The sequence below is a fragment of the Podarcis pityusensis genome, assembly GCF_964106645.2.
Source record: "Podarcis pityusensis genome assembly, chromosome: 1".
NCBI lineage: Eukaryota > Metazoa > Chordata > Lepidosauria > Squamata > Lacertidae > Podarcis > Podarcis pityusensis.
Window position 1 is genome coordinate 26,492,932 of NC_138028.1, and position 27,722 is coordinate 26,520,653.

At 41.3% G+C, this 27,722-nt stretch overlaps 1 long non-coding RNA gene across 1 annotated transcript; it reads left to right on the top strand.

The window, feature by feature from the left end:
* Positions 1-460: 460 nt before the first annotated feature.
* Positions 461-14,709, top strand: LOC308459349. The gene is made up of 3 exons (XR_013978021.1): positions 461-560; positions 12,586-12,724; positions 14,361-14,709. It is a non-coding gene; the product is annotated as an uncharacterized lncRNA (long non-coding RNA).
* The last annotated feature ends 13,013 nt before the right edge of the window (positions 14,710-27,722 follow it).

A 27,722-nucleotide genomic window follows, 5' to 3' on the forward strand; every position in this document is an offset into this window, starting at 1 on the left:
TGTTTGTTTTTAAAGTTATATATAAGATAATTATCAAGGGGGAAGGGGAAACAGAACATCTAATTTTAAAATAAACTTAGATAACCAAGTATTTGCATGGTGGTAGTGCTCCTGTCCTTGGATCAGGCCACGACCCCCTAGTTTCATCAGTTTCATCAGTGTTCTCTAGAAGCTGTATAATGAAGGTGCCAATCACAACTCTGTGGGGAGGGAATTCCACAACTTAGGGGTCCCCTTTCCCAGGCTGCCACCCCACTGGGCAGAGGAGCTACCACGTTGCTATGTTATTAGAGCCATGGTCTTTATGCCATGCTGTAGGTAGGAGAAGATAGGGTTGGGTTGAGTTCTGAAGTACATCCCAAGGCAAAGTCATGGTGATCTCAGTCCTGCTGCCAAGACTGCGATAAATGCATCAATTAGTCATTTTCTGTTCCTCTTTGTCATTCATATTTATCAGGCAATGCCAGAGAGTCAAGGACGATACAATCCCTCAGAGAAAGTCGTGTGTTGTATCAAAGCAGGAACACCAATGTCTTGCTCATCTCGCTAAGCAAGGCCAGGTATGTTTTTGTAACCTTCAATGTTGGGGGCACTTTTTTTGTGGGGTTGTGTTTGTGTGCGCAGCCAGCTGCTGTGTTCCTTGGCAGAGACAAACCTGTCTCCAAGATGAAGAAAGCTATTTCCATCTTTTAATAAGTCATTCCAAGTTTCCTGTGATGTTATAAATAAGTGGGGCGAGTGGTCAGCCTTATTTGGCTTAATTTGATATGGCAAGAGTTGGAGAGTGGAGGGTAAAAATAATAATAATAAGGAGTCTCAATCTCTGGAGCTGGAATCGGACCAAGATTCTTTTTCCTTTCTCCCTTTCCAAATGTGATAAAGGTTTATCGCAAACTCTGCCTATCACTGCAACTGATATGGTGCTTGGCCTTCGTGTCTATATTTGTTCAAGGGTTCTGCTCATGGTCAGACCCCTGCATGCTTGGTGCATGAGGTCACCCTGAGCTGGGCTTGCTTTGGGGAGCTGGCAGCTAGGCTGACAAATGTTGCCTAAAGTGCTTGTCCTTCAGGATAAATGAAAGTGCTTGTGAAACGAGGCCAATTAACTGGAAGTGGAGACGCACCCTGCAAGTTTGTAATGTATTAAGGGCACTAATGCCATATTTAATATTCCTTTCAGCATCTTGTAGAGGGCAGGTTAGGAGCAAGGGGCAGCATCCTTCAGAGCAGTTGTTCTAAAGCTTTGCTGTGCCAAGAACAAGTCTAAAAAAAACGGTGGCACACAGAAGAATTTCCCTTGTGTGTTAATAGAGAACACAAGAAGAGCCCAGCTGTATCAGACCAAAGGTCTATCTAATCTAGTTTCCTGTCCCCCACACTGGCCAGTTAGAGGCCTATGGGAAGCCTGCAGACTCGACATGAGTGCAATTCTGGGGCATCTAGACCAGTGCAGAATACACCAGATGCTGGCTGTTAGCCAAGATCCCAGGCAGAGGAATTTGCCAGCTCTGCTAGCCATATGCCTTGTAATTGGGGACCATTTGGGTGTTGTTTAGGCTCATTAATTTGGGAGGGACCTCATTTAGTGCAACCACTTAATAGGAAAGCAATGAGGGGAGAAGGGACCTTCTAATGTTGTGAGGTGACTAGAGGGCTGGAACTGTCCCATCCCAACATATCAATGATAGCAGGAATCTCTCTTTCATATCTGGGTACTGTATGCTTCCCAGCTAATCTTCTGGACAAGAACTAGTATCATGAAAATGTAGAATAATTAGAAATGGGTTGCTATTATTATTATTTAAAGCAAACATTTATAATTAGTTAGCTAAAAAATAAAATGCTTGTCTGAATTACCTCAGCTCAATGTTTTTGGATTCATTGGATGAAGTGGATTAAAAAAACAATAACCAGACAAACAATTTGTTGGTTATAGGTATGGATTTGTTGGGAAAAGTAAGCTACCTTATTTGTAAGAAGCAGGGTGGAAACAAAGGGAAATGTATTGAACAGGAACTTCTCCCTTCCTTTCCCTAGCCTTCCTTGAGGAGGAGGATAATGTAAAAATCCATAAAACCTTTAAGTAAATGGGGAAAGCCCCCACCAAACTGCCAATACTGCTTCAAAAATTTATCCCTACATTACTCTTGAGAATTAAAAGTTCTCCCAAATAAAAATGCCTTGAGATACGTTTCTGTTTCTGTTTTGTTGATTTGTAATGTAGAAAAAAATTGTAACCCCGAATAGTTCCTCTCTGTTAGGTATGCATTGGATTCAAATGAATCCTGAGCAAGATGCCTCAGTTGTATCTGGGGTTTGCAAAAGTTAAAGTGGGATGTTTATGAGGTGGACACAAGTCGAAGCAGGAACCCCTGAAGCACTTCATGGTATCTCAGCGATCCAGACATAAAAAGACTTATTGGCAAGCTTCTGCCGAAAGCAAAAAGAATCTATCTCATCTTCCTTGATGGAATAATAATAATAATAATAATAATAATAAATTTTATTTATATCCCGCCCTCCCCAGCCAAAGCCGGGCTCAGGGCGGCTAACAACAATAAAACAGTATAAAAGTATAGCATAAACAACACTCTAAAATCATTCATTATAAAATTAATTAATTCAGGCCACTGGCAACTATTGGGCCAGAGCTCCGCGAAGATTGCCGAGGGAGGGAGTCAGGCTGTGCCCTGGCCAAAGGCCTGGTGGAAGAGCTCTGTCTTGCAGGCCCTGCGGAAAGATGTCAAATCCTGCAGGGCCCTGGTCTCTTGTGACAGAGCGTTCCACCAAATCGGAGCCACAGCCGAAAAAGCCCTGGCTCTAGTTGAGGCCAGCCTAACTTCTCTGTGGCCTGGGACCTTCAAGATGTTTTTATTTGAAGACCGTAAGTTTCTCTGTGGGGCATACCAGGAGAGGCGGTCCCGTAGGTACGAGGGTCCTAGGCCGTATAGGGCTTTAAAGGTTAAAACCAGCACCTTAAACCTGATCCTGTACTCCACCGGGAGCCAGTGCAGCTGGTGTAGCACCGGGTGAATGTGATCTCGCAGCGAAGACCCCGTAAGGAGTCTCGCTGCAGCATTCTGCACCCGCTGGAGTTTCTGGGTCAGTCTCAAGGGCAGCCCCACGTAGAGCGAGTTACAATAATCCAGTCTGGAGGTGACCGTCGCGTGGATCACAGTGGCTAGGTCAGGGCGAGAGAGGTAAGGAGCCAACTGCTTAGCTTGGCGGAGATGGAAAAATGCCGCCTTTGTTATAGCTGCAATCTGCGCCTCCATGGAAAGGGAGGTGTCGAAGATTACACCCAAACTCTTAACGGATGGTGCTGGCACTAATTGCGCCCCCGCAAGAGATGGGAGTTGCCCCCCCAATCCCATATCGCCCCGTCCCAGCCACAGGACCTCTGTCTTCGAAGGATTTAGCTTCAACCGGCTCCCACGTAACCATCCAGCCACAGCTTCCAGACATCTGGTCAGTGTGTCTGGGGCCGAGTCAGGATGGCCATCCATCAACAGATAGAGTTGGGTGTCATCGGCATACTGATGGCAACCCAGCCCAAAACTCCGAACAAGCTGGGCGAGGGGGCGCATAAAGATGTTGAAAAGCATCGGGGAGAGTATCGCACCCTGAGGTACTCCACACACCAAGGAGTGGCGTGATGACAATTCCCCCCCAAGCGCCACCCTCTGTCCCCGACCGGAGAGAAACGAGCGCAGCCATTGAAGGGCTGTGCCCTGGATCCCCACGTCGGCAAGGCGGTGGTCCAGAAGTTCGTGATCGACCATGTCGAAAGCTGCTGCATGAGAAAGCAGATGAGATATTGTGCTGCTGGTGCTGTATCCTGGATACTAGTACTAAGAGAACAAAACAGTGACTTTTAATTGTCTGGAAAGGAACATCAATAACAAACTTGCAGAAATGTGACAGTGTAGATTTTAAAAGCTGCTCTTGGAAGCAGTGATTACCAAGTCTAAAGCTTCGGTCTTGTCTTGACAGATTGCCAGAAGGTACAAAACAGCTTTGAAGACATATGGGGGTGGACAGTCTCCTTGGTCTTGGATTGACAGAAGAAAACTTCTTATAGCTGAGAAAAGCTCTGTTTCTGGAACAAATCTGAGAGCAAGAAGGTTTGTTTTTGGTTTGTTTTTTAAGTTAAGTGGATTGATCTCACCTACTGATCCCCCCCGCCCCGCCATTCCAGTCACTTCACTCACTTGTCTCCTTGGGAGAGCAAGCACTACAGTGGATAGAGAGTATGGAGAAAATTCTCTTTTGTGACTGACAGGACTACCTGGTAATCAAAGGGGGTGGTTTTACAAGCACTGTCCAATCCTTTGCTAGGGGATGGGAGGAGTAGCTTTCCTAGAGTGAAACGTATGTCTTGAAGCTTAAGGAAGGTGTCAGGAAGGAAATGCTGGGATGGAGAAATCCTTCACAGTAGACTGTTCTAACTTGTAACCAGAGAGAATAAGTTTACCTTGGAGACCACACCAAAACCATCTTCTAAAGTTCCTAATCCATGGACCTATTTGACCATACTTTGGCAGGTTTCTTACCCAAGGACATCTCTTCCATTTTTGCAATTTCCAAACCAATTGCCCTCCAAACCCACAGGGGATAACAAGTAATTCCTTTTTAGGCATCTGCAAACTGTAATAGCTGCCTGTATAAGAAAACCACTGCAAACATTCTTCTGAAATATGACAGGATTCATGCCCTCTGAAGGAGTAACCATTCCTGCAAATTTCATTTGATTTTGTCAAATAATAATAATAATTTTTAAAAGGCTATATGTTGTTCAGGGTCGGAGTCATATTTTAGGGGTCTCCAGCACAAAAGTCCCTAGATCCACTCAGGGGCAACTGCTATGTTCAAAAATTCCATTCCCTTTTGTCAAAAGCAACAACATAGCTATATTTTTAAAATGTCCCAATAGTTAATAAGGGTGTGGGGAACAAAGCATACTTAAGACCCCCCCTGCCCCAACTTGATCGGAGCCAAATCAGACTGTTTTAAGAAGTGGCAAACTGGAGTCTAAACTGAATCTTGTGGTCAGTACACACAGTTCTCGGCAAGCCCCACTTCAGACAATTTCTAAGCTGCATATTTTCTTGTTAGCCAAAGTGATGCCCTGAAGGCAACCACATTCTGAACCGAAAAAAAGCAAGGTCTTTTTCTTGAGAATGTCTCAGGTTATATTTTCAGATCAAAATCATTTGCAAAATACAATCCAGATGTATTGCTATAGATATTTCATAGTTACTGCAGAAAGGTATATCAGTGTTGCACACACAAGAAATTAGCTTGCTTGATGAGTCATAATATTAAATAATTTCCTTTTAAAAATATAAAACTAAAACCTCATCTGATTTCATTACATTCTGTGCTGTTATTTCCAAGGTGATAATGTAATCAAGATTGGTCAGAGTGCTCTTCCTCACTGACTCTGCAGTCTTAAGAATATGATTATGCTGGGATGTTTCTTAACAAAGCTCCTCTTTGATTTCAGGATGCTGGTTTTATAATGCTGGCAAGAATTGAATCAAGATGAGCTTAGTTTAATTATGAAAGGTACGTCTGTTGGTTCCCTACGAAAAACAAGCTTACCAGATAAAGTATTCAACTGAACAAATGTCAAGTCTAGAAAAAGTAGTGACATTTAGGCTTTCTATACTATTGGCTTTACAGTGGTACCTCGGGTTAAGAACTTAATTCGTTCTGGAGGTGAGGTCCGTTCTTAACCTGAAGCTGTTCTTAACCTGAGGTACCACTTTAGCTAATGAGGCCTCCCGCTGCCGCCGCGCCACCACCGCACAACTTCTGTTCTCATCCTGAAGCAAAGTTCTTAACCCGAGGTACTATTTCTGGGTTAGTGGAGTCTGTAACCTGAAGAGTCTGTAACCCGAGGTACCACTGTATTTGAAATGCCTCATATGCTTTGCTAAGGAGGAACAAATTTTGACTTAGGGCAGGAAAATGGAAACTGTGGACTCCAGACATTATTGGACAATACCACCCTGGCTATTGGGCACACTGACTGGGGCTGATGGGATTTGGGCATCTAAATGCATCTAAAGGGGATTTCACTGCTTTAGGGAAAGCCTGGTGACTACATAAGAATGAGCGCTACCTCCTTAAGTTTCCAGCAGCAACTATGCCCAATGCTAACCAACGACTAAATTTCATTTGATTTCAAAAAAGTGAAACATCTCATGGGCACCAACAAGGGGGGGGGGGATACCATTGAAATCCACTGGATTTTATTCTAAGGAAGCGAGTTTGGGATTTGGGTGGAAGAATCAAGTTTGCATTACTGTCCAACTCTCAACCTGAGAGAGAGATTAAAAAACAGCAAGTCAATATCTGAAAAATCAACAATGTAGAACAGCTAAAGGTCTTTTCTGGAAAGCCGAAAGTCAAAAGTACAAGATGATTAATGATGATGGCCTCTATTGATCCTATTAGCAAACAAATTCACAAACAAGTGTTCATTGTACCAGGGAGGTAAAATTCCTATTGCACTCAGGAACCCAGCATCCACTAATTTATTACATGTGAAGCAAGGTCACTGAATGCTTTCCCCACGATCAATGATATTAGAAAATGCATTAATCCTTGGACATGAATCAGTGGCATGGCCCTTGGGAGAATTCACAGGATCCAAAATGACTTTCATTGTGCGTTGGAAATGAAGCATTTATTTCTTAGCCTCCTGGATGCAATGTACACTTTGAGTTAGCCAAGTATAATCTGTGACTTCTTAGCGATCATCTCTCTGCACTTCAGTCCCCTTGGAAAAGTTTTGAGTCTTGGTAACGTATAGCACATTTCTTACTTTCATCACTGCTAAATTGAAGTACACCAGAGAAATTTTTGGACACCAACAAAAAAGTAATAAGGTAAGGTAAAAAGGTAAACGACCCCTGGACAGTTAAGTCCAGTCAAATGCAATTATGTAGGAAAAACTCATAGCTATCAAATCACGTTGACTCAACACAAAAGGCTTAAAAGGAGAACGTGACTGATGGGTACCAAGTGTGGATGTAAAGAGATGTTTCTTAGCATCTGTGCTCATACTCATTCCACTATTAAGTTACTCAAGATACAGAAAAAGCACACAAGGAAGCCTAATAATGGGAGCTGAATTTTAATTACGGTAGGGCTGAATATTCCATTCTTTCAATATTCACTTGAAATAAGCACATTCAACATAGTCCATTGAACACCAAGAACTCACCTTTCTGAGCATTTCCTTTGCTTTGATTCCATTTATTGCTTTGTTGTTCCCATTACTGCTTTTTCTGAGAGCTGTTTTCCTCCATGTTTGCCTTTCCTCATCAAAAGGTGATCACAGTGCCATTCAATACAATCAGTTGTTGCAAACTTACATGATTTTTGTTCCTAGTAATGTTCCAATGATGGCACCATCTCAGCCTTACATGCACAGAGATGTGCGTTTGTGTGCATATGTTCCTCAACCCCATGCACAAATTTATATCATGACCCTTCTCACACACCTTTTTTCTGATTTCTATACCTCCCTAGTTATCCCTTTCTGCATCTTCCCTAGCACTAAAATATCCCCTTTGAGCTGTGATGAACTATATACAGGTATTCTAACTGTGGTGGCACCATAGATTTGTACAAAAGCGTTATGATATTGGCAATGTTGTTTCAGTTCCCTTCCCTAATGATCACTAACATGGAGTCCTCTCTTTTTTACTGCTTCTGCACACTGGGTCAATTTTCTCATTGAACTATGCACCATGTCTTCAAAATCACTTTCCTAGTAAGCTGCTGTCAGTTCAGATTCCATCAGTATATATGTGAAGTTAAAACTTCACACATATATGTATATTGAACCACATTTGCCATTTTAATACCCAATCACACAGTTCTGAGAACTGCCCACACAACCTTGTTTGTTTTGCTTTACCATCCTGAATGAATGTTACCAGTAAACTTGGTCAAATCATTTCTCACCTCTATGTCACCTATTCACCAGGCCAACAGCACTGGTCTTTGGCTGAACATCTTACCTCTCTCCACTAATTCTTCTTCTCTGCTTCTTGTTCTTCAAGCATTTATTGATCTGTAAGAGAACCTGTACTCTTATCCCATGCATAATAAGTTTACTCAGTCTCTGCTGAGAAACTTTATCAAAAGTTAATAATGATGATGATGATGATGATGATGATGATGGAAGATTGCAGTTAAGTGTATCATGCAAGCTGGCTTCTCTGGACCCATGTGAGTTCAAATATTTAGAAATGCTTTCTTTAAATTCACATGTCCATAGAGGAGCCAGACATTTTTGTTTTCTTATACCAGGGATGGCTGACCAACATGTATTCTTGGGAGCTACTCTAGTCTCCAGGCAGGCAGTGGTTCAGAGGCTGGGAGTATATTTTCCAGCAGAAACCGCCTCTTTCATGGCTGTTCAGGCTTTGTGATAAAGTTGCTCCAATCTAGCAATAAGGGAATAATGATTATGGAAGACTTGCAGTCAAGCATAACTGGAGCATTATATATAAAATCCAAGAGAGAGATGTGTGTCATTAAATTACTTATACTGTAAACCACCCTATGATCTTCAGATGAAGGATGGTATATCAGTCAACCAATCATCTTAATTAAAGCAGGAAATACCATTATATTTTTATTTTGGGGGCCCTATCCAAACTATAAATTTAAAGTGGGACATTCTGGGATCAAATCAGAAATTGGTACGGCTTCTCTAAATCAGGGACATCCCTGGAAAATAGGGATACTTGGAGGGTCTGGAATGTATAGTGTGAATGGGGCTGTTATGAATGAAACTTTAGTTAAATGTTTCACCAGATCTGATTAGAATTTAGTAAGGCTGCCTAATAATTGGGGGAGGGGGAGCACTCCAGCTATAGGCTATTAGTTTCCTTCCTTGCTTAAAGGAAATGTGGAATAAATCTACCCCCCCCAATAGAATTTAAATTCCACCATTATTCTAGCTAACAGGCTTTGATCATCAGATATACTATATAGCACAGATCATAAACAGCAACTAGGTACTAAAGGTATCTCTAGTGGTCTTTCCCCAAATAAAAATGGTATTTCAATATGTTATTATTATTTTAAATGTGTATACCGCCAGTGTGGTGTAGTGGTTAAGAGCAGTGGACTCGTAATCTGGTGAACTGGGTTCGCTTCCCCGCTCCTCCACATGCAGCTGCTGGGTGACCTTGGGCCAGTCACACTTCTTTGAAGTCTCTCAGCCCCACTCACGTCACAGAGTGTTTGTTGTGGGGGAGGAAGGGAAAGGAGAATGTTAGCCGCTTTGAGACTCCTTAAAGGGAGTGAAAGGCGGGATATCAAATCCAAACTCTTCTTCTTCTTCTTCTTCAACTGAAGACCACAGAGCAGTTCACAGCTATATGTTGGATATGCCTGCTTCTTGACAACTATCAAAATAAATGATTTTATTAACTGTGAAAGATCTAGGCAGCCTCGTTTAACAACAATGATCTATGTACATTTTGGTGAATACTGGAATAACCAGTGCTATTTTTCTAGAAAAAGAGGTGCCTGATTTCACCATGAACACCTCTCTTGTTCTCTTAGAATAGCAATGACACCCACCTGAGAGATGCCAGAACGAAAAAAAAAAAAGCCTTGATAGCTAACATTGATTAAGAGACTTCCCATTTCATAAAAAGAGTTTTGAATATTGACATGTTTAGATTATCTTTTCACCTCAGACATAGGTGACTCACTACCACATTATCTAATGCTTTAATAAAAAAAAAAAGAACTTTCAAGGCCTGAACTTTGAGGTTAATCATTCCCAAAGAGCCACTGAAATTAGTTTTAACCCATGTCTAAACTGAACCACTTCAGACAGAAGGTGGTGCTCACATGAAATAATTCCCTTCTGTGCAAAAGGTTACCTGCATGCAGGAAACTATATTATCAAGGAGAAAGATTCCAGCTTCAACCTCCCTGGATGTCCTAGAACCTAGATTTTTATGTGCAGGGAGGTTTTTGCATAGAAGACTCTTCCATTTGCAATATAAAGTGTCCCAAACCAGACACTGGTTTGCCATCCCAGTGAGATCTGGATTAAATTTTGGGGATTTAGTTTCATTGCTCAGATTTTTGTAATATTTTATCTTTATAGTTACAGAGTGGGTGGGATGGAAGCAGGGGAACTTGTTTACAAGCTCTTGGGGTTTTCTATATTGGAAAATTGTTTTTATTATTTTATAGGATGCCAAGTGGCCTTCAGGCATGGATGCCTATAAATGAAATTTATTATTATTATTACTGTTATGATTACCCAATATATTGTGTTAAGCCCCTTGGGTCATAAGTAAAATGTACAATTTTAATGGAAAGGAAATCAATCTTCTACACTGTTGTTGCGAGAGTGGAACAAAAATACACAGGTCTCTCTTTTTTCCATTTTGAATAACAATAATAATGCTTTGAACTTGCATAGTAATTTCCATCTGAGAAACTAAGGCCGCAATCCTGTACCCATTTGCCCAGGAGTAAGCTACATTAAAATCTTTGTATTTAATTTTAAGTAGACGTTTGTAGGTTTTCACTACAAAGGTGCTATAAATTGCAATTGCTGTTTAGTCATGCCACACAGGTCTGAGGTTGCTAACAAAGGAAAATAAAACAAAGGGGAATAAGTCTGCATGGGTCTACCTGAAAGTGTGCTTCCTTGTATATTACATCTTAGGAGTATATCTAAGATGTTACTGTATCCCTGAGGCCAGCTGTAGTGAACACATGTATCATGGAAACGCAAGGCTTGTTCAAACGTTATTCTAAACAAAGGTATACACTGTCCCTATGAATTTACAAGTGTATGTGTGAAACAGTGTGCACTTTTTAGAATCATATGAACATAGAATGATAGAATTGTAGAGTTGGAAGGGACCCCAATGATCATCTAGTCCAACCCCTGCAATGCAGGAATCTCAGCTAAAGCATCCAGGACAGATGGCCATTCAACCTCTGCTTAAAAACCTCAAAGGAAAGAGAGTCCACCACCTCCTGAGGGAGACTGTTTCACAGTCAAGCAGTTCTTACCATGAGGACGTTCTTCCTGGGAACCAGGCAGAGGGCCTTCTCAGTAGTGGCAGCTGCCCTGTGGAACACCCTCCCACCAGATGTCAAAGAGAACAACAACTACCAGACTTTTAGAAGACATCTGAAGGCAGCCCTGTTTAGGGAAGCTTTTAATGTTTGATGCATTACTGTATTTTAATATTTTGTTGGAAGCCGCCCACAATGGCTGGGGAAGCCCAGCCAGATGAGCGGGGTATAAATATATTATTATTAGTAGTAGTAGTAGTAGTAGTAGTAGTAGTAGTATTACTGTATACACCTCACCTGAAAAGGGATATTGTAGAGTTTGAAATGGGTTGGAAAACTGCAACCAAAATGATTAAGGGGATGAAGCAATTTACCTATGAGGAAAGATCAAAATATTTTAAACCTCCAGTTGTAGGCAGTATGCCTCTAAATACTACTACTACTAATTTGATTATTTATACCTCACCCATCGGTCTGGGTTTCACCAGAGGCAGAGCTAGCTGCTCCGGCACCCGGAGCAGTGCACATGCTGTGCACCCGGGGGCGAGCATCCTGGGGGGGGGATGTCACCCCCCCTCAGGGATGACACCTGGGGGGCCCCGCACCTACCACACCCCCTTCCTCCACCAGTGAGTTTCGCCAGCCACTCTGGGCAGCTCCCAGCAGATACAACATGAAACATTAAAAACTAAACAGGGCTGCCTTCAGATGTCTTCTAAAGGTCAGATAGTTATTTATTTCCTTGACATCTGAAGGAAGGGTGTTCCACAGGGAGGGTGCCACTACTGAGAAGGCCCTCTGCCTGTTTCCCTGTAACTTTGCTTTTCACAGTTAGGGAACTAGCAGATGACCCTAGGAGGAGGACCTCAGTGTCTGGGCTGAGCGATGGGGGTGGAAACGCTCCTACCAGTTGCAGGAATCACAGGTGGGGAAAGTGATTTCAGGGTCTACTTGTTGGCTTCCATTATGCATCTGGTTGGCCAGAATGTGAAAAGAAAATGCTTGATTAGACGAGCCCTTATGTACTTAGTCCACTGTGCTAGTAAATAACTGGCCAACAATAATCAAGAGTGTTTTGTGTCTTTTGACAATCCCCTATTCTCCTCCATTGCTTTTCCTGTCCCTGTCTACATAAGTACTATAGAAAATTTCTGGAACAAGTTTCTTTTTTTTCTTTTTTTGAGAGGCTGTAGTTTTATTAATTGCCTGACTAGAATCTGATCATTTTATTTATTCATATTCATTATTAATTGTGTTGTCTCTGCCTTGACTCTTTACCAAGTTGACATCTATAATGCAAACCGCATGGTGACAGAAGATTTTAAATTTATAACTACAGGCAAGTAAATCCTTTGAATGATTTTCTTTCTGGTTAAGAAATATCATGTGTATTTTTTTCCTGCATCATAACAAGATTCCTGTTTTATCTGCCTTTTATGCAATATAAGCTGTTGATTATATAATCAGCCCATTTGGATTGCCCGTAATTTAATCTGTTTTCAGCAGGTTAAGCAAAAATGATCCTTTAATTGTAATTGATGACTCCAAATGAACTTTCTCATGGTGGGAAAGAAAAGCTGAAGTGCTTCAGATGATAATCAAGTCTTATATTGCAAGCTTGCCTTTCATCCCTCAGGATTGCCAAGTAAGTTACATCTTATTAATCAGAAATATAGCATGAATTATTGGCTAAGTCCAGTGGTAATTACTTACAGTCCTCTGCTCCTTGCTCCCACATTCTGGCGTTAGTGGGGACCATCCATTTTTGAGCACATTCTTTGCAAAGACTTTGTGTACAAAATTACCCTCTGGCTTTTTTAAAAGGGGAAACATCCATAAATAAAGGGGGGGGGGGAGATAGAGGGGAGATTGTTTCATGTCACACTTTCAGTCTTCTTAGTGACCTTATGCCACAATATGGTCAATTATTACATACAGCTGCTCTGATGGAACAATTTCAATTTATCTCACCAACACAACACACACAGAGAGAGAAAGAGAGAGATTAAGCTTTTATATGCACAGATTTGGAACTATGCTGTAATAGACCATCTAACAAATCACATCAGGGGAACTGAGGATTCAATTAAATCTGAATTGTTTTTTACTATGTGGTGCTCTTTTCTTCCATATGCTGACATTTAAATGAAAGCTACTCTACCTTGAAAATACAGAAATCTAATATTATAGTGATTCAGTGTAGCTGCAACTGCATTAATCTGGTATTATTATTATTATTATTATTAGTGCTTTTTTCTGGGGGGACGCAGGGGTGGGTACACATACCCCTAAACAATTTGTGAAGCTAACGGGAGAAGAAACTTTTTTTAAAAAATAAATAAATAGTTTCTTCTCTAGCACAGTGAATCATCAGTTCCGTTGCTACCCCCAATGGCGGCCTCATTTTCTGTCACTGTTTTTCCTGAGTCTCAGACAGAAACGAATGTTTAATGTGTGAAGCAGTATTTTTTTTCCTGGATTTGAACTATAAAATGGCGATTTTATTGAGACAAAATGAGAGTACCCCTAAACTTTTTTTGGGAAAAGCACAGATTGATGTTGTTGTTGTTGCTGCTGCTGCTGTTATTATTATCACTATTATGCCTTTAAAAGGATTTATATTTAGCTCTCTTTCATTGTAATGGATTTTTTGTATGCTAGGATACTGAGGAGGGCTGTATATTTTTTATTCTTGCTTCACAGTTTTAAAATGTTCTTAATACTTTATTTTAAAAATAAAATTTAAACCCTCAATAAGTTCCCAAGATTCTACAAACTTAAGAAGTGTTTGCTGGATCAAGCCAATGGCTCTAGTATCCTGTTCTCACAGTGGCCATCCAGATGCTTGTGGGAAACCTGACAGGAGGACCCAATTCTGCAAAGCACAATCCCAATTTTTGGATTTTTGTTTTGTTTTGTTTTAAACCCCACTTCCATATCCATTTATACACAATGGCATATTTAACTAGGTTCATTTACTAGCAGAAGCCAGCACAAGTCCCACCAGCACAGTGGAACTTCCCCCTTTCCTCACCCCGTGCACCCTGCGCCCCCACAAAGTCTGCTCAGTAGGGTCAGGATAACCCCTCAAACAGCACATAGGAGGGGAAATTATTCCACCTTTCAGGCAGAAGTAATTATGCTGATGGAATGATCTCCTGTGTGTGCCATTGAGCTCCATCCAGAACATATATATTTGACTCTATAGCTTTAATAACATGTGCCAGAGCTTGCTTTCCCCTCCTCCCTCCCATTCATTTTTCTTTATGTGTCGCACCTAGAATTGCAGATTCATAGAACTGTAGAGTTGGAAGGAACCCAAGGGTTATCTAGTCCAACCCCCTGCAATGCAGGAATCTCAGCTAAAGCATCCAGGACAGATGGCCATCCAACCTCTGCTTAAAAACCTCCAAGGAAGGAGAGTCCACAACCTCCCAAGGGAGTCTGTTCCTCTGCTGACCAGCTCTTACTGTCAGAAGGTTTTTCTGAATGTTCAGTCGGAATCTCCTTTCTTGCAACTTGAAGCCATTGCCTTGAGTCCTACTCCCAAGAGCAGGAGAAAACAACCATGTTCCCTCCTCCATGTGACAGCCCTTAAGATATTTGAAGATGGCTATCATATCGCGCCCGCCCCGTGGAACGCCCTCCCATCAGTTGTCAAGGAAATAAATATCTGAAGACATCTGAAGGCAGCCCTGTTTAGGGAAGTTTTTAACAATTGATGTTTATTGTATTTTTAATATGTTGTTGAAAGCCACCCAGAGTGACTGGGGAAACACACCCATATAAATAAATAAATAAATAAATAAATAAATAAATAAATAAATCATCATCATCATCTCCTCTCAGTCTCCTGTTTTCCAGGCTAAACATACATTTTCTTACATTGTGAGCTGCCTTAAGTAAGTCACCATGTTTACTTTTTTGGCAAATAGTCTAATAGTCTTTTTTGGCAAATAGTCTAAACAAACAAACAAATTGAGTGGAATCTTAAAGACTGCCAGCCCTGTCCTCTACATGTCGACTCAGAAGACACCTCTACTGAGTTCAGTAAGACTTACACCCAGGTAAGTGACTAAAGAATTACCACTTACTGGTAAATAGCTAAACAGGAAGGTCAAGATCAATCCTACCTCTCTGATTCCACAGTGCCAGGGGACAGACTAACAGCGCAAGCATGAAGACTTCTAATTTTATATCACTGATATTAGTGCCCTCGGGTTGCTAACACAATAAGCTGAATGAGGCTCTTCCTGACAGCAGTGCCATGCCAGCTCTTTTGGGGTTAATCAAACAATGCAAGGCAGGAAATCACCTTGGCAAGTAGCTTCGAAGATGCACATTCTTCAGGCCAAAGTTCATCTGCCGGAGTCGTCTAATAGATCCCCCTTTGGCTTTCTGCACACTTTTGTTTTGTTTTAACGGCAGTGCTGTTGGCTTCCTCCTCGCTTTGCCTTCTGCAGATGTCTCCCTTTCAGTGGGCATGATGCAAAAATGGGACGGCCAAGTGTAACCCCCTACAGACCTCTCTCCGCCTGTCAGTCTAGACTCAAGGCGCTAGTGGGAAAAGCTCAGAGGCAGATTAGGCTCAGCAATCCCTTATTTTCTTCCCCTCCAATTTCCTCTGTTTCTTTCCTCTTCCCTGTTGCCAGCAACTGCTTTGGAAGCCAATCTGAGCAGATTTTGACGAGCATTTTCCCAGTGGACCCTCCTATTCCAAAGCCTCTTTCTTCTCTCTCTTTTTTTGCTCTTTTAGTAATCATGGTAACCAGAAATAGCTTGCATCTTAAGTGTCCCCTCATTCTCAGGGCCATTCTGGGTTGGAATCCAAAGGCCAGTCACCATTAGTTCAAACCCCATGAGCATATCTGTGAAATGTAGACACAGCCCTATACGGCCTAGGACCCTTGTACCTACGGGATCGCCTCTCCTGGTATGTCCCACAGAGGACCTTACTGTCTTCAAACAAAAACATCTTGGAGGTCCCGGGCCACAGAGAGGTTAGGCTGGCCTCAACCAGAGCCAGGGCTTTCTCGGCTGTGGCTCCGATCTGGTGGAACGCTCTGTCACAAGAGACTAGGGCCCTGCGGGACTTGACATCTTTCTGCAGGGCCTGCAAGACAGAGCTGTTCCACCAGGCCTTTGGCGAAGGCACAGTCTGACCCCCTCCTTTGGCAATCCTCACAGAACTCTAGCCCAATGCTTGCCATTAATCTGATTTGAACTGATTTTATAATGAAATGATTTTAGAATGTTGTATTATTTTACTGTTGTTAGAAGCTCTGAGCCTGGCTTCGGCTGGGGAGGGCGGGATATAAATAAATTATTATTATTATTATTATTATTATTATTATTATTATTATTACTATTATTATTATTATATTTAAATTTGCCTCAATGGGCACCATCTCACACTTGCTTACATTCAATTTCATTTGCCATTTTACTGCTCAGTTACTCAGTGGAGAGATCCTTTTGGAGCTCTTCGCAATTCCTTCTTGTTTTTACCACCCTGAATATTTTGATATCATCAGCAAACTTGACCACCTCATTGTTCACACCTATTTTTTTAAAAAAATAATAATATTTATTAGTAGTTTTCAGAATTTTAAGAAGAAAAACATTAAAAAAAAACATTAAGAAATAACACTATAATAGACAAAAAGAAAAGAAAAAACACAAAACCCAATACAACAATACAACAAAAAGATAAAAAGAAAAAGAAAACAACACAAATCCCAACTTACATATCTAAAACTTCCATTTGCTTGTTTCATTGACTTCCTCACACCTCCCTTTTTGTATTCTAGTTTAATTATTTATTTCAGCAAATTCTTTCCATCTTTCTCAATTTTTGTTAAAAAATTCATCCTGACCTAATTTAATCTAATAATTAACTCAACAAATCCTTTCCATCTTTCCCCATATTCTACTATTCACAGTACCTTAATTAATTTAACCTTATCTTACCCTAAAACACCTTATAGCTTGAATCTTAGTTATCAGATATACATGACTCCTGATATCATTTCTGCTAAAGTCATATAGTTTCATTCCAACATTTTCCCTAATATTCATTAATTTTTAGCCAATTCCCCAATTAGAAAATTTTCTTTATAAATTTTCTTCCAATCTTCATCCAACGTCCCTTCTTCCTGGTCTCGGATCATGTCAGTCCTTACTGTCCATTCCATCTAGTCCATCAACCTGGAAGCCTTATGTCCGAGGCCCTTAAGTCTCTTCCATGTCCCTTCTGCAATTCTTCTTCTTGTTGTTTATACTTGCCTTTTTCCTTGTCTTTTGTTGGTCTTTTTCTTAATTTCTTTCCTTTCTCATTGAGGGGTGGGCCTCTGGGGGGTTCCAAGCCAGAATTGTCTCCATCTCCCTTCATCAAACCCGCCCATTCCCCACAATCCCACTCCCCACAATCCTCAATATAGTCCAAAAAGTATTTAAAAGCATATTCCAAGGTCTCTCCAACGTTGGGAACCTCCTCAACTCCAGACTCCCCCTGGCCCACTCCAACTTCAATCTTCAATGACAGCGGCTCATACTCCTGTAGGGCCTCGGGACTCTCCATTTGTATTATTTGGGGTGCGACTGCATCCTCCTCCATTATCTTCTGCACATGCCCAGTCAGTACAGATTCATGAGTTGGTCCCTGGATAATTTCTGTATCAATATTCTCTGTTTGCCCACAGTTATTAACTGCAACAGTCAAATCCATTTTCTCATTCATCAAGTCCATCTTCTCATGCATCTGTTCCAGCAGGGCACTTGCCTTACATAAGGCAAGCACCCAGTCTTCTTTCCAACTCATCTTTAGTCAAGGTCAGAAAAGCTTGTTCCCACAGTCTTAATCTCACATCTGTTGAGCCCTCAAGTGTACTGTAGCAACAATTTGACAAGCTCCCTCTAGAGGAGGCAATTTCTATTTGTATCCATTTTTTTTTTTTTAGGCAAGTCCAACAAAGGAAAATTACTTTCGTTTTTCAGATATTTTTCAGATATTTTGTGTCTTTAGGATGCAAAAGGCAACACTGGAATCAGCTTGTTTCTCTTCTTTTCTCTTCTCTTCTCTTCTCTATCTGTCAAAATATCCCATTCACAGTCAATGAACCTCTCCAACAATTTCTGTCTCTGACACCCCGTTCCCAGGTTAGAGACGGTGGAAACTTATCCTTCTTCACTCCCTCTCCTGCTAGGGTTGAACAAAGTTCCCCCCTTTTCTCCTGCTTCCAAGGGGGTTTCAGTAATTCTAAATGAAGAAAATTTAGACTTTTTTGACAGCTTTCCAGGCTTTAGCTTACAAAGTTTTTGCTTTAGTCTATATACAAAAAGCGGGAGGCAGACTTCCTGTTTTGCACCTTCCCGCTTTGTTACCAAATTAAAAAAAATTCTTGATCCAATTTTCCATTTCTACTCACGGGTACTTGTTTTAAATCCAATTGTCCACAGGAAAAAGTCAGCGCTCTCCGGCGATGGCTGTGCGGCTTCACTCTGCGAAAGTAGCAGTCAGTTCGCAGCACCGCGCTTCTCACCCCACTTCACTCCGGAATCCCAAAAAGGGGTTCCCCTTGAGTAGGGGGGTGCTCCTGGTGCCCTGCCGAACCCCACGTTCTCAGGCTTCCTCCGCCTGGGATTTCTAGCGGGTCCCCACCTTCGCCGCGGCGGGAAGACCCAGTTTCCACGGAGCCCGTTCCTCCGGACGGAGGAACTCCGCCATTCACCGATGGCACTGACCCGGAAGTCCTCCTCATTGTTCACACCTAGTTCTAGATCATTTGTGAGCAAGTTGAAAAGCAAAAGTTTCCAGTTCCTCCATTGGAAGAACTTGTCTACTTATTCCCATGTTCTGCTTCCCATTTCTCAATGAATTTGTCAACCAGAGATAAATCACTTGCATAAACAGGTTTAAAAAATTGGGGTTCCTAGAAGAGAGGCACAACATGCATTTATGCAGTAGTTGAATTACAGTTGAATTATGTTGTGTTCTGCTTTTAAGTAAGAATGGGCTGCTTAATAGATTTAAAAATGGTAGGTGAAAATTATTGGTGTATCAAAATTGGAAACAGAATTGTTAGATCCTAAAACTAAGAATCTATCAAGAATGTATAACTTGCTGTTGAAATGGAATACACAAGATGAAACGGTTAAATCTGTTATGATTAAATGGGCACAAGACATTGGACATAACATTATGTTTGCTGACTGGGAACAGTTATGGACCACAGGTATGAAGTTTACGGCTTGTAATGCCTTAAGAGAAAATATAATGAAAATGATTTACAGGTGGTACTTAACCCCAATCAAGCTAGCAAAAATCTATCATTTGCCAGATAGTAAATGTTGGAAATGTAAAGAGACTGAGGGCACATTCTTTCACCTTTGGTGGACATGCCCAAGGATTAAGGCTTTCTGGGAAATGATATATAATGAATTGAAAAAGGTATTTAAATATACCTTCCTGAAGAAACCAGAGGCCTTTCTTCTGGGCATGGTCGGCCAATTGGTGCGAAGGGAGGACAGAACTTTTTTTATGTATGCTACAACAGCAGCAAGAATACTCATCGGAAAGTACTGGAAGACACAAGAATTACCCACCCGAGAAGAATGGCAGATGAAAGTGATGGACTACATGGAACTGGCTGAGATGACTGGCAGAATTCGAGACCAGGGAGAAGGGTCGATGGAAGAAGATTGGAAAAAAATTCAAAATATATCTTCAAAAAAATTGTAATATAAAAGACTGTTAGAAAGATGTTGGGAAAAGAAAATTAGGTCGTTTTGGTAGATATGATATAAAGGATTAAGCAAAAATGAGTTGATGAAATTGATGAAACAGAGGATGATTAACTACATTATACTAAATTAAAATACGCAAATGAAAATAAGGTTAGAAGGATTTGCTGGAAATACGATCTGAACTAGAATACAAAATTGGGAGGTGAGAGGAGGTCATGGAAATAAGTAAAGGGAAAAGGTTATGTAAAGGTTAAATCTGTTTTTGTTCTATTTTAACTCAATGCATTTTTATATTTTTTGTTTCGTCTTTTTTTTACTCTATTTTATTGTTCAATTTTTTCTTGTTATATTTTCGCTTTGTTATGGTTAAATTTTTCTTTGTATTCTGTACTGTTTTTTCTTCTTTTTTTGTAATTTTAAACTTGGAATAAATATCATTTTTTTAAAAAAAGAAAGAACATTATTGGTGTATCATCTCTATTCAATCCACTTGTCATCCAGTGAGCTTCGTGGTCCTCCAGGACCTAGTTCAATGCCCTAAGCACTACAACTTACTGGATTTCTAATGCTATTTTGACACTCTGTGCTTTGAGTTCAGTGGGGCTTGCTCTGCCAGGTAGGCAGGTGCAGGATTGCAGCCTTAGGGTAGTTTGCCTTCTGACTTACAAATGCCCACAGGTTACAAAACAATAATGCTATCTTCTTCCCCCCAAAAAACATACAAAGGATGTCTTCCACCAGGTAAAAATCTATAGCCATACTACAAGGGTATGTTCTTATCAGATGAGCTTCTGATAATACCAAGAATATGTGACAATGCTCTTTCCATGCACATTTGATTATACACATCAACGTGTGTCCTTTTCCTGTTTCCTCCCAAAGGGAGGAACAGCGAGTACTCCATTCAGATAGGTCCCTGATTAATGTTCACTGCTATGAAAGAGAGCTGGCTTCAGGAGTTGTTTATTGAAATATGTAGCTGAGTCTCAAAGCCAACAACATCCCCCTAGGGTGCCCATTAGGTAGAAGGGCAACGCAGTTGTAAACAATCTGTTTTGTAACGTTGAAGAATATGATAGAAAAGACATCTAAGCGGTATTTGGTAAATATTTCATATTCTCGAACGAATCGCTTGCAGGCAGGAAAAAAATGGCGCAAGGCAATAATTTATATGCACAATTCTTAGAGAGGGAAGGAGAGAGAAAAGAAAAACCCTCCATAAAGTATTGCAGCAACAAATTAATATTAAAAAGTGAGTGGATACAAGCAGGAATAAAAGATAAGGGAACATGCAAAGCTACAAACACACCCAAAGTGAATAGACAATGGATGAATACTGAATCAAGTTTAATTTGTCTTGGGAACTGCTCCATGTCCTTGTGGGGTCACAGTGATTAAGAGGACCATTGTTAGTAATTCCCCATGCACCAGATGTCTTATCAGTGGAAGCTGGTCCATTTGGGCCACATTCACACTATACATCTAAAACAGTATGATGCCCACTGTAAACATTCGTGGCTTCCTGCATAGAACTCTGGGAGGTGTAGTTTCTTAAGAGTTCTAGGAGTTGCTAGGAGAACACTTTCCCCCTCACAGGGCTCACTGGGATTGAGGGTGGTGGCAATGGATTTGGGATCCCATTGCCCGCCCAGTGAAATAATTCAGCTGTTTTACAACTTCCTATGAAAATAGCTCAGTTTTCAATGACTAAATTAACCCTTAGATCCATGCAGCAACATGCAGATAGGCATAGTTAATTTTTAATTTTTAATAATTTTCTGAGAATTGCAGTTCTTCAGGATGACCAAATAGAGAATTGTTGGCGTATGTTATGAGGGCCAGTAGGAAATGATGCAAAGTACAAGTGATGCAAACAAGTGTTCCTTAACAGCCCTGACTGAATGACAGGACATCTGTCTTCAGTGCAGAAGGTCTCAGGATTGAATCTCAGAATCTCAAAGAAGGGCTGATAAGATTGCCTGTATGAAACCCTGGAGCTCCATAGCCACTCTTTGTAGACAATATTGTGTAGACATAGGTCTGACTCCATATAAGGCAGCTTCCTAGGTCTCTCCACAGCTGTGGAATTCTCTTCCTAGACAAGTATGTACAGCCTTGTCTATATTCGACATACAGCAGATATTTAAAACATTTCTGTTTAGCTCCGTTGTATTGATTTGTCATGCATGCTGATTGTTAGCTGCTGCTGCTTTTGTTGTAGTTGTTTTTTAATCTGGTTATTTTGATGCATTGTAATTGTATTTAAGCTACTCTTTGTGTTCTTTAAATGGTTGCAAGCTGCCTTGGGAGTGAATCTTGCCCTGGAAAATGGGGCAGAACTGTATTCCATCCATAAATATAAATTGCCTCTTTCTGGAGGCTGTGTCCAGTTTGAGAGAACGGAGGCAAGGGATGGATTAGAAAAAGTAGGTTTGTAGTCCCTTCCCCTTTTCTGTCTCAAGTTATCATCTCATTGATGGCAGGAGGGGTTGAAAGAGGAGGGTAGTTGAGCAGGGGGGGGGGGGACTCCACATCTCATAATTTCATCCCATTCATTACACTTGACTGCAGAGATAGGAGGAAAATTTGAATAAGCTGACATTTAAAAGGGAAGTTACCCCAATTCACACTTTCTGAAATAATATGTGAACTGGTCATCCTTACACTAAGGTTTTGTTTGCTTGATTTTTTGTGTTTTGTTAAAACAAGTTTTATCTTCATTCCTACTCAAACTTCTGCCATTGTTTAAAAACACAATTCTTCTCTCAGTGTCTCTCCCCCCTTGCTTGATTCAGACTTCTGCCATTGTTTGAGTACGGTGAAAAGGTAGAGACACTGAACGAAAACATGGCTGCTATAAACTTAAACTTAAACTTAAACTACTATAAACTGGGCAAAAACAAACAAGATGAATTTTAACAGGGAGAAATGTAAAGTATTGCACTTGGGCAGAAAAAATGAGAGGCACAAATACAAGATGGGTGACACCTGGCTTGAGAGCAGTACATGTGAAAAGGATCTAGGAGTCTTGGTTGACCACAAACTTGACATGAGCCAACAGTGTGACGCGGCAGCTAAAAAAGCCAATGCAATTCTGGGCTGCATCAATAGGAGTATAGCATCTAGATCAAGGGAAGTAATAGTGCCACTGTATTCTGCTCTGGTCAGACCTCACCTGGAGTACTGTGTCCAGTTCTGAGCACCACAGTTCAAGAAGGACACTGACAAACTGGAACGTGTCCAGAGGAGGGCAACCAAAATGGTCAAAGGCCTGGAAATGATGCCTTATGAGGAACGGCTAAGGGAGCTGGGCATGTTTAGCCTGGAGAAGAGGAGGTTAAGGGGTGATATGATAGCCATGTTCAAATATATAAAAGGATGTCACATAGAGGAGGGAGAAAGGTTGTTTTCTGTTGCTCCAGAGAAGCGGACACGGAGCAATGGATCCAAACTACAAGAAAGAAGATTCCACCTAAACATTAGGAAGAACTTCCTGACAGTAAGAGCTGTTCGACAGCGGAATTTGCTGCCAAGGAGTGTGGTGGAGTCTCCTTCTTTGGAGGTCTTTAAGCAGAGGCTTGACAACCATATGTCAGGAGTGCTCTGATGGTGTTTCCTGCTTGGCAGGGGGTTGGACTCGATGGCCCTTGTGGTCTCTTCCAACTCTATGATTCTATGATTCTATAACTTCCCTCTCTTCCATTCCTTAGCTGCTTATATGAGAGAGATAAAAGTTGCAGAGCCCTCAAAGGATGCCTGATCCTCAAAGGATGTGGAGCCTTCTTACACTGTGTTTCACTCCTGATACCATGTGTTGTTTTTAATATAATAATTTAGAAGAGATATTTTATTAATAAGCAACTACCCATATATGTAAAATATCCACCAACTGACGTTAACTTTCTCTGACAGACTCACTCTTCTAATTCTGCTCATCTTAAAAGATACAGTAACACAAATGGGGTGTGCACAAAAGGAGCTGCAGAACAGGAGAAAGGATGAGGCATGGAAATAGGGGGTTGTCTGTGTGCAAGGGAGAGCTGTGAAAAGTAAGGAGGGAGGAGGAAAATGAGAGTGGAGGTGAAAATAGGGATGCAAGAAAGAGAGAGCAGGAAGCATGGCAATGGGGTTGAAGATAAAAGCAGGGGAATGAAAGGGATCTGAAGAAAAGGAGGGGATGGTGGCTTCATAATTGGGCAGAATGTGAAAATGGGGGTTGTGATGTTTGGGAGGAGGATGATTCAGGAAGTTACCATGGGGTGGTTTGTGCACAGGGGGGAGGAGACACAGACATGGGGGTTAATGTGAAAACAGGGGTGCAAAATGGAGCTGCACTTCTGTGTTGCATACACACTTCTCATCCCAATCTGGTATCAAGTGTGCTGGGTGCACCTAATTAATCCCCCCCCCCATGTGCATGTACTGCCTTTACTGGATCACTGTGTTTTGAAACTCCACAATTTCAAAGTGAGTATTGCAACACTTTGGCGTTTGACACCCTGGAACAAGATGCGAAGGTACAATATTGCAAAGGTTGCTGACGGTAACACATTTTAATGCCCTTAAAATACATTTTTCAATGGGTATATTTATTGCATGAAAAGCTTCTTTTAAACACTGGATTCAGTTCTAGAAATAAGTTCAGCTCTCACATAAATCTGGACAAGTAAATAAATGTGTAAGTAGTCGTATCCAAAGTGAAAACTCTAATTCATGCTGGAATAAGATCCACTCTGGCACAAATATTAGGGAATTAGTTATAATATCCATGACATTAAGTTAAATTAGCCAGAGATGGAATAACACCCATGGGAACCATCAAAATCCTGTATAGCAGGCTATTACATTATGAGCTACAGATCAGAAATGGGGGGATAGAACCAGGGCATTTTAATCTATTATAAAAATAGCTCTTGGCAGAACCATTTACATTTACATTTACTATGGACGTAGAATCATAGAGTTGGAAGGGACCACAAGAGTCATCAAGTCCAACCCCCTGCAATGCATGAATCTCAACTAAAGCTTCCATGACAGACAGCCATCCAACCTTGGCTTAAAAACATCCATGGAAGAAAAGTCCACCCCCTCCTGATGGAGACTGTTCCACTGTTGAACAGCTCTTACAGTCAGAAAGTTCTTCCTGATGTTGAGTCAGAATCTCCTTTCATTTAACTTGATTCCATTGGTTTGAGTCCTACCCTCCAAAGCAGGAGAAAACAACCTGCTCCATCCTACATGTGGCAGCCCTTAAGATGTTTGAAGATGGCTATCATGTCTCCTCTCAGTCTCTTTTTTTCTAAGCTAAACATACCCAGCTCCTTCAACTGTTCTCCATAAGACTTGGTTTCCAGACTTGATCATCTTGGTTGTCCTCCTGTGCACACGTTCCAGCTTGTCAAAATGTTTCTGGTGTTGCATGCGGGAGGAAGAACATATAGCCACCCCATATCCCACAATGTAACTTTGGCACCCAGCCATTTCTGCTGGAGGTGTCTGTCCTTCACTGTATGTTCATGGATAAAGTAATTCTCTCTGCAGTGAACATGTGGGTGGATAAGCAACGGAGGTTGCACGGAGAGGAAAGCAGAAACAACGTGGTGCCAAGATGGCATGGGAAAGGTAACACATAAGGAACATGCAAACAACCCCCAACCCCGCTGACCTTCTGTGTCCTGACTCCACATCAGATCTTTTCACATTGAGGAGGAAGCTCTGGAGGATGAATCCACTTGGATTCATCATACTTGGATTCATCCACTTGGATTCATAAGGGCCCAGATGATAAGGCTGAGTTCCAAATTGTAGGAGGTTCAACTGAATGTGCACAGCTTTCTAATTAATTAATTATTGAATTGGTTTACCACCCATATAATTAAGTTGCCTGGGCAGTTTACAGGTCATTAAAAATTGAAAATGCAATGCACAGTTCAAATGATAAGAAGAAGTACAACCAATTATAAATTCAATTAGAAAACAAGCTTTCGGTTTAACTTGTTGTGTTAAGGGATTTCCATGTTCACTCCAGTTCCAAAATGCTGGAAAATACAGCTCTTATTGTCCATGACCTTAACATATGTGTCACTTAGATCCTGTGGATAGGGTATCGTAATGTCTGTTCACTGGTAGACACATGGTGACTATGCAACTGAGGAGTAGATACTAGGGCAGTGGGGTAGATTTCAATGCCTACCCCTGCCTCGTCCCAATGTTTAGGCACCATGCTTTCAGAAAACACCTGTATATTGTGTATATATGTACCTGTATATATGCATAAACACCTTTATTCAGAGCTTGAATGAATGTGGCTCCACACTGTTTGTACTGGCTCAGGTATCCAACATACTCAGCGATGAATCTCAAAATACTCATCAAGTCAGAACAGGATCAAAATTCACCCTCATTACAATGGGGTGCAGCTTTTGCATTTCCATCATCCAGGAGCAGAGTTCTCCCCACTGTCCTTTGCGATTAATTTGATTACAGCTGGGGTTCTAATCAAACAACAAATAGATACAGTATCTTACTATAGTAACCCTTGGGATGCTGCATACTTTGGGATAGCAAGATGTGTTATTTTAATCACATTCAACTATCATCCCCCATGTGGTTGCAGCAGAGATCATTTCCATCTGGAGAATTTTAGCATGTGTGCATCAGACCATAGCAACAGCAGAACTCAATAAAGGGGGAGATTGATGTGGGAGGGGCCAATCCATGCTGTTATGGTGTGCATGAGATTTTCCTTTAACAAAGATGAAAACTTCCTTCTTTATAAAACATAGTAGCATTAGTTTCATTTTCTCCCTCCTCTACCCCCTAGCACCACTACAAATTTGTGTCCTCCTGACAGAACACAAATGAGTCTCTAATTGCCAATCCTGGAGGATAAAAGTACAAGATTATTTGCACCACACTTACCTCTCTCACCTCATTACCTCCCATTTCTTTACTCCTCTTTCTTCCTTGGCTTTAGCAAATGCAATTGTTATTCTTCGCTGTGGCATAGGGTCCACTGTTTTTACTATAACACGATGCCTTCAAATTATTTATGAAACTGCACGCCGGGGAGTAAAATGACACATTGCCTGCAAGCATTGCTCTCTGTATATGTAAAATGGGTGGATGTGCAGGATGTTGAGGCTGAAAGCAGACTCGGCATATGGGATGGACCCCTGAGGTTTGCAATATAATAATATTTTTCAACGCCCCCCTCCCCTATCTTCAACTGAGGCTTCAGAATGCAGATGAGTACATGCACAAACAATGTCAGGAGATAGTGAATCACCTTAGGGGTGATTTTTTGGGGGCAAGGTGGGGGCGAGAGAGGAAAATGGCACAGGGAAAACCTCCTTTTCTATACAAATTGTGATCCTAACCTAAGTCAGAGTGACTCACAACTGCTTTACTATTTCCTGTCAGAGGCAGTCTGCTTCTTCTTATTCTTTTATTGGGTTTTACAAACAAGAGTGTTGTTGTTGTTTAGTCATTTAGTCGTGTCCGACTCTTCATGACCCCATGGACCAGAGCACACCAGGCACTCCTGTCTTCCACTGCCTCCCACAGTTTGGTCAAACTCATGCTGGTAGCTTCGAGAACACTGTCCAACCATCTCGTCATCTGTTGTCCCCTTCTCCTTGTGCCCTCCATCTTTCCCAACCTCAGGGTCTTTTCCAGGGAGTCTTCTCTTCTCATGAGGTGGCCAAAGTATTGGAGCCTCAGCTTCACGATCTGTCCTTCCAGTGAGTACTCAGGGCTGATTTCCTTCAGAATGGATGGGTGTGATCTTCTTGCAGTCCATGGAACTCTCAAGAGTCTCCTCCAGCACCATAATTCAAAAGCATCAATTATTTGGCAATCAGCCTTCTTTATGGTCCAGCTCTCACTTCCATACATCA